The 11,207-nt window shown below is 39.9% G+C and overlaps 1 pseudogene; it reads left to right on the top strand.

Annotated features, from left to right (window-relative positions):
• The window catches only part of LOC102478769 (survival of motor neuron-related-splicing factor 30-like), a 33,431-nt pseudogene extending 26,200 nt beyond the window's left edge, over positions 1–7,231 (top strand).
• The last annotated feature ends 3,976 nt before the right edge of the window (positions 7,232–11,207 follow it).

The raw sequence follows: 11,207 nt of genomic DNA, 5'->3' as shown, positions 1-11,207 counted from the left end.
TCCCTACAGATAACCTTTGTGATTTTTGCCATGGTCCCTCTGCCTCTCTGTCCCCCTGATATCCTTCTAATACTCCCCTCTCCATTTACCATCACACAGAACGGGTCTCATGAACAAGTCCTATCTTGTACCTGTCACCACCTGGCCCAGGTGCCTATAATGTCATTCTTGGATGATTACACCAGCTTCCAAACTCCTCGCTGCTGCAGTTTCTAATTTTTTCAATTTATTTCAAGACTACTACCAGATTCATCTTCCTAAGATACTGCTTTTATTATTCTGTTTTTTTTTAACTATAAAAGTAAAACTTTTTCTGTAGATTTAAAAATATATGAAGAAAAAATAGCATAAGCCCGACTTTTTGTTTGTTTGCTTTGTTCTTGCCCTCAGGGTAAGCTAAGGGCCTCACCCAGAGAAAGCAGTTTTGCACAGGCTAATCTAAATGAATCTAGGTTGTAGGTTTCCAGGGTACATCTTTCAGTATAGAACTTGAGAAGGAGTAGAGATTTTGCATTTCCCTTAGACCTGATTTTTCCAAAATGTACTCCTATGGATAGCAGGGCCACATACAGTTGCTTTAGGAACTAAGGAGGGGTTACATTTCAGAGGTCTCTTGCCCTCTTCAGCCAGAGCACCTCCACTTTTCTGTTTCCTATGCTGGATTTCCAAGTAAGATATCACGAGAAGAATGAAACTAGTTACAAAAAGAAAGAAAAAAAAATTCCTTAGAGATTATCTTCTTTAAGTATCTCTTGTCTCAGATTGGATTCTGATAAGCCTTAGAGAACTGACAATTTGAGGTTATTCTCTCTGACAAGTGTCTTGAAAGCAGGTGGTCTATGTTATTGATTGAGCAAAGGTTGATATGTTTTAAATATAAGGCAAAGAAGTGGTTGGTCTGATATTCTGCTATGAAGCCTTTCACACCACGTTGCGAGACCCCTGGAGGAAAGGATATTGTCTCATATGTGTCATGGATGCCCCACAAGTACCCAAAACAGCATCTTACAGATAATGTAGTTCAGGTGCTTGCAATCACTGCCTGTATTGGATCCATCTCAGTCATCAGTTTCCTGGCTGGGTTTATACAAGACTTGATGTGTTTTAAGGGCTGTTGATATCAATGGCAGAGTCGCATGTCCTAGCTCATTTTGTACATTCACAACAGAGTGGCAGGTAAGAGCTGACATATTTGCAGAGCTCTCCCTCACCCTATTTTCCTTGGATCTCGAATCACCTGGTCTGACATGTTCCACCTGATTGCTCTGTCAGATAGCACAACCCACTTTGATCAGAGGTACAGTTATTGAGTTCCACCCACACAGAACTGCCTTCCTCTATGCTCACTCTACACAGAGGACCTTTAAAAAAAATAATATATATATATATATTGCTATAGGGTGTATGAAATTTCCAGAGAGAGAGAGAAACAGAGAAAGAGAGAGAGAAAGAGAGGTAGGGGAAGTGAAAACACATCCCCCCAGTAAGGATGACCATGTTGTAATCCATTCTCTTCCATTCCCCTCTAAGGATTCTGAACACACACACCCTGTGTGTTTTTCGAGTCATTGAGTCTGGGACTCAAATTGCAGTCAGCCATGTGGGATCCAGCTGCCTTAACCACACCCACCAGTTGGCCTGAGGATCAAACTTTTAAACATCCTCCATTTTCTTCACCTGTATCAAAACGTAGCCATCCTGTGTATCAGGTCCACCTATTATTTCAGCTGATCTGACAAAATATTATAGTTAACAAATCCATGGAAGTCCATAGTTTATGATGAATCTTGTTTCTACCCTATGCATACATTTTCATTTGACAGGGGCTAATAATGACTAATGCAAATAATAAGAGGTGGTATTTTAAAACCATGAAAGCCTTGAAATCAGAATAGGAAGGTGACATCATAATCATCACATATGCGCAGGTTTTATTAAACAGGTATACAAAAATAACTTGCATGCTTCATCCCTCCATAAGAGTGAGAAAAAGCAAAAGAATCTCCCTCCCATAGCCACACCCAGCATACTCTACATTCAGCCCCATTTACCTAACAAAGTGAAAGTCTCTCATTTTCACAAAAATCTTAACACCGTGTGAAGACAGTTTCTTACACAAGTAATTATTGAGTATCTGCTATGGGCCAGACAATATGCTAAGTACTGGGGTTACAACAATGAACAGGACAGATTCTCTGTTCTCATGGACATATTGTTAAGATGAGACAGACAGTAAAAGACAATTATAGTAAAGTGTATTAAGCATTCTTATAGAGAAAGAATAGGAAGTCCATAGCAACAGTACACATCCCTCAGGTCATAATATCACATGAGGGATTTATTTCATCTCTACTCTCTCTCCTCAATGAGATCACCACTCTCCAGCCCCCATACCAACCTCCTTTCAATGGAAGAAGACTAATGTTCATGCTGATGCATGCTTCTGTGCTCTACAAACAGCCCCTAGCTAAAGGATTTTTGGATATCAAGTGCCCCGTTGATATGTGTTGATTTTCATGTACTACTGGTAGAGAAGAGAGGTCTAAAGCATACAAAAAACTCTGGTATCTTCAGTGAGCTGTAATCCTCAAATTAGGAAACTCATACTCAATCCTAAAATTAGGAAACTCACACTCAGAGAGATGCTAAGGAGCTCTGTCCAGATATTAAGCTATATAAGGATATTTGTTCTACTCTTTCCTATCAGGACCCTCTTTTGTCCACACATCAAAGTTTTGTTTCATGCGTTGGCCTCCCTGTTTCCAATCTAAATGCTAGGAGAGTTTAAATGCATATTATATCGAGGACATAGGAGACCAACCAGTCACTATGCTGGCATGCTGGACATGAGCTTTCTAGCTGAGGGTTGAAATGGGGGTAAGGGTTCCTTTCTTCACTTGCTCTCAGATGATACATTTTAGGCTGGAAGACCTTTCCTTGGAATGCCCTCAGCCTAATAGGGCCAAGAGGATGCTGAGATAGGACCCTAGAAAGAAAGTTAAGAGGCTACTTACTTAGAGAATGATCCTACTCTAGATTTTAGGTGAAAAGGATCAAGATTGGGGGGAGAAATATAATGCTTATAGATGATTCAGCCTGTATAACCAAAGCATAAGTGCAACTAGAATTTGGTGTATAAATGGGAAAGAAGTGAGCCCTTACTTATTCAAAGTGGTCTCTACCTTGTCTTTTTTTTTTTTTTTTTGAGAGGTTTTTGCTATAGGGCATGACGTGCGCTCGCCAGACAGATAGAGACAGAGAGAGAGAAAGCGAGAAATCGACCCCCAGGGGGGATGGCCACGCCGCAATCCCTTCTCCTCCATTCTCCTCGCGGGATCTTGGGCACCCACGCACAGGTGTCCGGTGTGAGTTTAAGCCACCGGGTCTGGGACGCGAACCGCAGTTGACTACATGGGAGTCCAGTGACATAGCCATTACGCTAACTGCTGGTCCCTACCATGTCTTTTTAGTACTTCAAGGTAGCTGTATAATGATTTGAGATTCAGGGGTTCTAGACATCTGTGGGTCTTGAGAAAGTGAACCAACAGACTAGAGAGAGGAAGTAAAGACCAAGTTGGGAAATGCAGATGATGGAGCAGTGGGCATGAAAAGAGGTTGGTAATATGTGCTGCAGCCCCTCCTCTCCAATATACAGGAAGAGAGAATCAGTTTCCTCACGCTCCAAGGATGTCACTTTCTTCATGGATTTCTGATAAACCATTCCATTTAGATAAATGTTTATTGGGTATCTGTTATGTGCCAGGCACTGTGGTAAATAATAGGATATAAAGACTAAAAATAATAAAAGAAAGAAATATACATGTCTCTTGTATGATAGGTGATAATGTGGTAGGGAAGATAAACACAAGTAGCTGCAATGTAGCACTATCAACTCATAAGAGAAGTATGAACACAAAGTGATCCCCTCTACGTGAGTGAGGTGCCAGGTATCTTCAGTTTGCCTGTTTAGACCCATTCTCATGCTACTCTGTGGTCCAGGAGCTGACCTACATTCTCTAAGACAAAGGCTCCCTCACCTTCTCCTTGCCCTACTCCTCCTGGTTTCAGCCAATAGTAAATATTAGCAGAAAATTGCAGGGAAGGAAAAGGGTGAGTTCGGATATTTGTTCCTTTGGCTCCCTTCCTGCAAGAAGGGTAGGACCTAGGCAACTGTGGGCTGGCTATATTCCTTAAATGGCCCTTTTTGTCTCCCAGTTCAGGTACTAGGTCCCTTGCCCAAGGAAGGGGCACATGACAGCCTTCCATTTTAGCCTCAGGGTACTTACTACTCAACCTTTTGTGACTTCCCCACAACTTTGTAAATAATCTCTTGATTAAACTTTCTCAAGTTATCCAAGCTGAATGAGCTGTTTGCTGCCAGAAAGTGATATGTGATTAAGAAAATTCATTAAGAGCTGAGTTGAAGAAGTTTGATAAGGAGATTAGAGAAAAAGAGGACATCAAGTAGTAGGAGGAGAATAGACAAAGACATGAAGAGAACCTGCAAGGCATATGGGGTGAGTCACTAGTAGTTAAGTATGCCTGGTGCATAGGACGTGTGTGAAGGAACAGAAAGAATAAAAGTTGGAGAGAATGGAGGCAGATGACAAAAGGCCTTCTGTTTCATGCCATAAAGTTTAGAGTTGGTCCTATAGCCACTAAAGTGCAAAACATGATTAATTTTACAAATATGGGATGGAAGTATAGGACCCAAAGCAAGAAGACCTGATGGTAGGCTACTGTGGAAGTCCAGATAGGTGATGTCTTGCAATGTACTATGTAAAAATGGTGACTTGCCTCCATTTACAGACACACCCATAGAGGGAACATGAGAGAGAGAGAGAGTGATGTTTAAATGAACAAACAAAAGGAAGGAGATGGGAAACACACACACACACACACACACACACACACACACACACACAATCTGTGACAAATTAGGTTAAGACGCTGAAGACAAGAAGTATGACTAACGCCCAGATCTCTTGCCAGGGAAGGTGATGGTACCATTAACACTGGTTATCCAAGGGGAGAATGAGATTTAGAAAGGAAAATGGATAGTTCTGTTTCTGCTTTTGCCAATAGGTAGAAGCAGGAACAAGAATAACACCACTCTAAAAGCAATACACATCATTTTAGATTTAACAGTGTGCTTTGGTTAAGCTGATTCAGCTGAAGTAAGTGATCCATCCTCAAACAGCCAAGACCATCAGGAAGAGGAGTGGTTCTCATGGTCAGCCCAAAGGTTCTTCACACAGTCTGGGTCCCCAGAGTATTCGTATGCACTTCCCTTCAATTCCTGGTGCTCCTAATATGAATTCTGTGCATATCTATGTGAAATGCGTTTTAACATTAAAACTGTCAACTGTGAGACTGTGGGAACAGTAATAGCAAAATAGGAGGGGAAAATGTTTTCATTTTCCATCTAAAAATTGTATTTTCACTTGTGAGATATGACACATTTAGTTTTAATGAATTGGAAACTGAGGTGTTTTTCTCATGCATTTCCCTGTATGATAGTATGTTGAAAGACAGGCAAGTGACTGAAGGGCAGAAGAAATAGTGAAGTTGATTGTGAAAATTGTTACTCCCATCCTCCAGCCTTCTTCTTACAAAGGAGATAGTTCTATTTTGAAACCCGTAAGTTGTCTCAAATTTTTGCCATTTCATTTCTCCCAGAAAAATGAAGCTCTGAATAGCTAATGTTTTGGACTTGATATGCAAAGAGTTTCTTGGTTTGGTTTGGCCAGAAGATCATCTCAGAAACAAACTGATGGGCCAAGTCTAGACTTGTCTTTGGAGATAAGCCAGTGGGCTATAAATGGCAATACACACATGGATGGATACCAACACATCAGTTCTCAGAATAGAGGAAATTCTCCAGTTTGATGTTTCCATTAGGCACACAACTCTTTCCAAATTTAGATTAGGAAATGGTTATACTCCAGAACCATAAGTCTCATGGCCAAATCAAAGAAACAACAGAAAAGCTGAGAGATGGCATATATTCTTCTTTTATTCCTTATTCTATACCTTCCTTCTTTTTAATTTTTAAATTTATTTTAAAATTAATTTTTAAATTTACATTTAATCACCATATATCTTTACAGTGTACAATGTAGTTTTCCCAGCATAAATATGGTGCAAATTCCTCAAATCAAAGATACTACCAAATACACTATCATCAACAGATAACTTTTCACTTTTCTGACCTAGTGGCCTTGCTGTTGTCCTGGATATCTTTTCTGCTGCCACCACCCCGCTGTGCTCATTTGTCTGGACCCCTTCCCATTACCCCATCCCCAACCACGTGAGATGTCAGAGGATCTCCCAAAGCAGCCAGCCATCAGGTTGAAGTGACATTATCTGGAAATGGAGAAAATGAAGATTTGCTAAAATTGAAGAAAGATTTACAGGAAGTTATAGAACTAATCTAAAAACTCTGTTAACCTAGCCTTCTGAAGCTCTAGCAAGTTTAGATAGTTTTGCTTCTACTCATCCCACTCATAGAATGTTGGAGGCAAATGTATGGCAATCTGGAGTGAAGGTGGACAGTGTTATGCAGCAGAGATTGAGGATATAGATGAAGAAAATGGCACTACTGCAATCACCTTTGTTGGTTATGGCAATGCTGGAGTGACTCTGCTGTTGAACCTCAAGCTTATAGGAGAAGGAAGGAAGGCAAAGGAGGACAGTGGCAGCAAGCCCATGTCAAAAAAAGATTGTTTTGAGTCCCAGACCCGGTGGCTTAAAATCACGCCGGGTGCATGTGTGTGCATGCCCAAGATCCTGAGAGGAGAATGAAGGAGAAGGGATTGCGGCATGGCCATCCCCCCTAGGGGGTGTTTTCTCACTTTCTATCTCTCTGTCTCTCTCTGTCTTTCTGGTGAGCACACACACCCTATAGCAAAAACCTCTTCAAAAAAAAAGTAAAAGAAAAAGAAAAACGAAATGATTGCCCAACAGTGTGGATATAAAAAGAAGACAACTTTGAAAAAAGCACAGAGAATAAAAGAACTTGAGCAAGAGAGAATCAGAAGGTGAAGTGGCAACAATCTAACAATAGAGCCTATTCTAAAAACCAAAAAGGCCAGGTAAAGATGAGTACTTTTGCTTTAGCTAAGAGTGGAAATGGCAAGTTGGAGTAGGAACTTGTGGAATTGCTGATAAACATATGTCATAGTATCAAGATATCTCTAAATACAATGTCAGGCATCTAATATCTCAATAATCAGAAAGATTGTTGGATTTTGTCTCTGCAGGGCTTTATACATTTCCCTTTTTATCCTCTTATTTTTCTAAAGGTAAAGTATTTGTTAGATGAGTAAGGAAGATACCATTGTCATCATTGTTTGACTTCAATAGAATGAAACTTGAAGAAACTGCCCTTGATAACTGCTATTCAGTTAACTTTTTTCATTCCTACTACCATGGTTACCTAAAAGTTTATTGAATGAATCAATTTTTCTAAATAGATGCTGCTTGAATACAGCACTTAGATGAATTGTTGATCTTCTTAATATCAGGCCCTCATGTAACTAATGGCATACTTTCTGTAAGTCATATCTTGGAATTTTCAGATGCTTTGAACTTGACACATTCTAGCACTTCATTGGGACATCACACAAAACACCAACCTGCTAATGGAGTCTTTTATTTTCTTCTTCTATCTTAAACTTAAAACCTAGCTGTTGTGAGTGAAACCTAAATTTAGGTTAGTTCATAAATGCAAAGTTCAATATTTTTTTCCTCCAGTAACTTGTTTTCTAGGCCATCTCAAAACTTGATCCAGCTATGGGACCAGCAGTTAGTGTAATTACTATGTCACTTGACTCCCATGTAGTCGACCGCAATTTGAGTTCAAGATCCGGTGGCTTAAACTCACGCCGGGCACTTGTGCATGTGTGCCCAAGATCCTGAGAGGAGAATGGAGGAGAAGGGATTGCAGCGTGGCCATTCCCCGCCCCCGCCCCGGGGGATGATTTCTCGCTTTCTATCTCTCTGTCTCTCTCTGTCTTTCTGGTGAGCGCACATACCCTATAGCAAAAACCTCTGAAAAAAAAAAAAAGCCTTGATCCTGCTATTATTTTTACTCAACTTTTGTGTAAGAAACCATTTTTAAGATAAGTTACCTTTTCCAAGGTGTTTTGTTTTCATTTTTTATATGTTGGCTTTTCTGTGTTGATTTTTCACTTACGATAGTAGTACCATTTTGTAACATTTATAAGGGAAAGCAAAAAGCCCTATATTCAGTGTAGATATTATTTTTGTAAAAAACAAGAAAGGCTGGGAACCAGCAGTTAGCGTAATGGCTATGTCGCTGGACTCCCACGTAGTCAACCGCGGTTCGTGTCCCCGATCCAGTGGCTTAAAACTCACGCCGGGCGCGTGTGCATGCATGACCAAGATCCCAAGAGGAGAATGGAGGAGAAGGGATTATGGCGTGACCATCCCCCCTGGGGGGTGATTTCTCGCTTTCTGTCTCTATGTCTCTCTCTGTCTGTCTGGCGAGCGCACGCGCCCTACAGTGAAAATCTCTCCAAAAAAAAAAAAAAGGCTAAATTAGTGAACAAGAATACTGAATGTTTCATCATTAAAAGTGTCTCATATTTCTTGAGCATTAATCTAACCATAATTTCCATACATATTATGTGCATGTAGCTGTTTGTAATTTTTGTTAACTAGATCAAGTTGTCAGTATTTGCTGGTACAAGTGAATATCACAGTTAATCCTGAGTTGAGTGTAAGCCAAATAACATGCATTGAAAAATAGGTCTATTAATGGAAAGAGGTGATTTTTAGGATGTATGTTAATTTCTGTTTTCATAAGTTTAACTTTTATCAAATAAAGTGTTTTGAAAATCTATAAACAGGATAGCTTTTATTTTTGTGTCTATTAAATGTTTTGTTTGCTTTCTTCCCTGATCTTTCCACCCACCCCCTATTACTCACTCTCTTCACTACTCTAAGTATCTATAGTTGACTTCCCTGATATTATACCTTCCGATCTCAGTTTCTGACCTTCCTTCCTTAACCTTTTTACTTCCCCTCTTCACATACATTGCTGACAACTCAACTCATAGTCACATCTCAAAACCCAACACAGTAGTTGGAAAATTATGCAAACCATTTTCTTTCTAAGTACTCTAAAGCAGAACTGAGTCTCCATCTACTCTACAGCCACCAAAGTTTTTTGTCTGCCTCTATGATTTCTTTAATCACAGAGAATCGAATCCACCATTCATATGCTTATCTCCTTGACTTGATTCTGGTTTCCTTGAGAAAGAAAGTGTGTCTTATTTATTATTGTCTTAGTGCTTGGTCCAGGGTCTGGCAACTAGTGAGTATTCAATATTTTCAGTGTACTGAACACCAATGTGTTGAATGTAGGCAGGCCGAGTATTCGCTATTGGTCAGACCCTGCGCTAGAGGCTACACAACACAGGACCAAGAAAGACTGATTATGTTATGACAGGTGATTTCTTTTTATTTATTTTATTTTTTTTTTGGAGACGTTTTTTTGCTATAGGCCATGTGCACTCACCAGACAGACAGAGACAGAGAGACAGAAAACGAGAAATCACCCTCCAGGTGGGATGGCCACACTGCAATCCCTTCTCCTCCGTTCTCCTCTCGGGATCTTGGGCACACACGCATACGCGCCCAGTGTGAGTTTAAGCCACTGGGTCCGGGACTCGAACTGCAATCAACTACGTGGGAGTCCAGCGACATAGCCATTAGGCTAACTGCTGGTCCCATGACAGGTGATTTCTAAGCCCTCTACATATATTTATTCATTTAACCCTCATAGAAATCCAAAGGAAAAAATAATATTAAGATTCCCATTAACAACTGGAGAAAGTGAGGCATAGATTTGCCACTAGGAAATCTTCATCTAAAGTCTTATCCCCTTAACTTCTATGCTATGTTGCTTTTCAGTAAAAATGAGTAAATGCATATGTAGACTATACTGTCTTTAGAAAATGTTTGCAGATACAGTTTTCTTTTAGTTAACCCTATCTGATAGCTAGTGACATGCTCTAATTCAGCAGTCTTAGTTTCCTTCTGGGCCCACAAACACTCATTTAGACAAAGTATTCTTTTCCTCTGGAGTCTGTCTTGGTACCCAGTCTCCCAGCATGCCTTAGGTGGTCCCATTCTATCTGGCAGGCTAAGTACAGGATAGCAAGCAAAACCATTGTAGGCCTAAGCCCTGAAATGCACTTATCTAAATCTAAACCACTCATTTGGCCTCTTTCTGAGAGCTATGATGTATACACACCACTCCTTGGCCTGTGATTGTTTACTTATTTGTTTGACAACACTGTCTGTAAAAGAAGTAAGAGGTAATAATGTGTTGCACTACAAGCTAGTGAGCTCTCATTCAAACCTGAGTTGAAAACATAGCAGTGCAGAAAAGAAAATATTTGTCTTACAGAACATCTATATTAATGAACTAATCACATCTATTTCATCATATTAGATGTATTATTTGATACACAAATTAAATATTTAAATAACAGTCTGTGGGGATTATTATGTTTGCACAATAAATTAGTGTTTTCTAATAGTAAAACGTCATAAAAAAGGCAGATTATCAAAAGAAATGCAGCATAATTGACCTATAATGTATAACCGTTCTTTAATAATTAGTTGCCAGTTTCCACTAAAGGAAATAAAAATGCTAAGAAAAGTCTGCATGGGTTTTAATTTTAACATCAAAATTAGATTCTTGAGGACCAACCTGCTATCTCGTATTTAATGGATACTGGATATTTGTTTTCAGCTTCAAAATCATGGAGGGTGTCAAAGCAAGAATAAAATCAGAAGACAATGAACAACAGAAAAGATGAAAAGTGATATAATCTCCCCCCTTTCTGAACATTGACTTGTGCTTTTGTAAACTTTTTAATGACTATAAATCCTTCAGGGCAGAATGACCTTCTCCAGGTGGTTCCTGAAGGGAGTCACAGGGAGAGGTCTTCAGCAGTGGTTTCAGGGAGACCAAACAGCATCAGCTTAGCCCCAGCCAAGCTAGTGATTACACTGACAGCTGGATAAAGCCCCCAACGACAGGCCTATCAGAATATTTGGGTTGGTCACTAGCACCTTCCCCCAGCACTCTGGTCGGAACCATTGGTTTCTTCTTTGCTCACAAACCAACCTTGTCTGTACTCAGTCCTTGTCATTAATCAACCTGATGGCTA

This window comes from Tupaia chinensis, unplaced genomic scaffold (genome assembly GCF_000334495.1).
Source record: "Tupaia chinensis unplaced genomic scaffold, TupChi_1.0 Scaffold147433_1, whole genome shotgun sequence".
Taxonomy (NCBI): domain Eukaryota; kingdom Metazoa; phylum Chordata; class Mammalia; order Scandentia; family Tupaiidae; genus Tupaia; species Tupaia belangeri.
The sequence above is the reverse complement of the archived record's forward strand: the minus strand, read 5'-3'. Positions and strand labels throughout refer to the sequence as shown.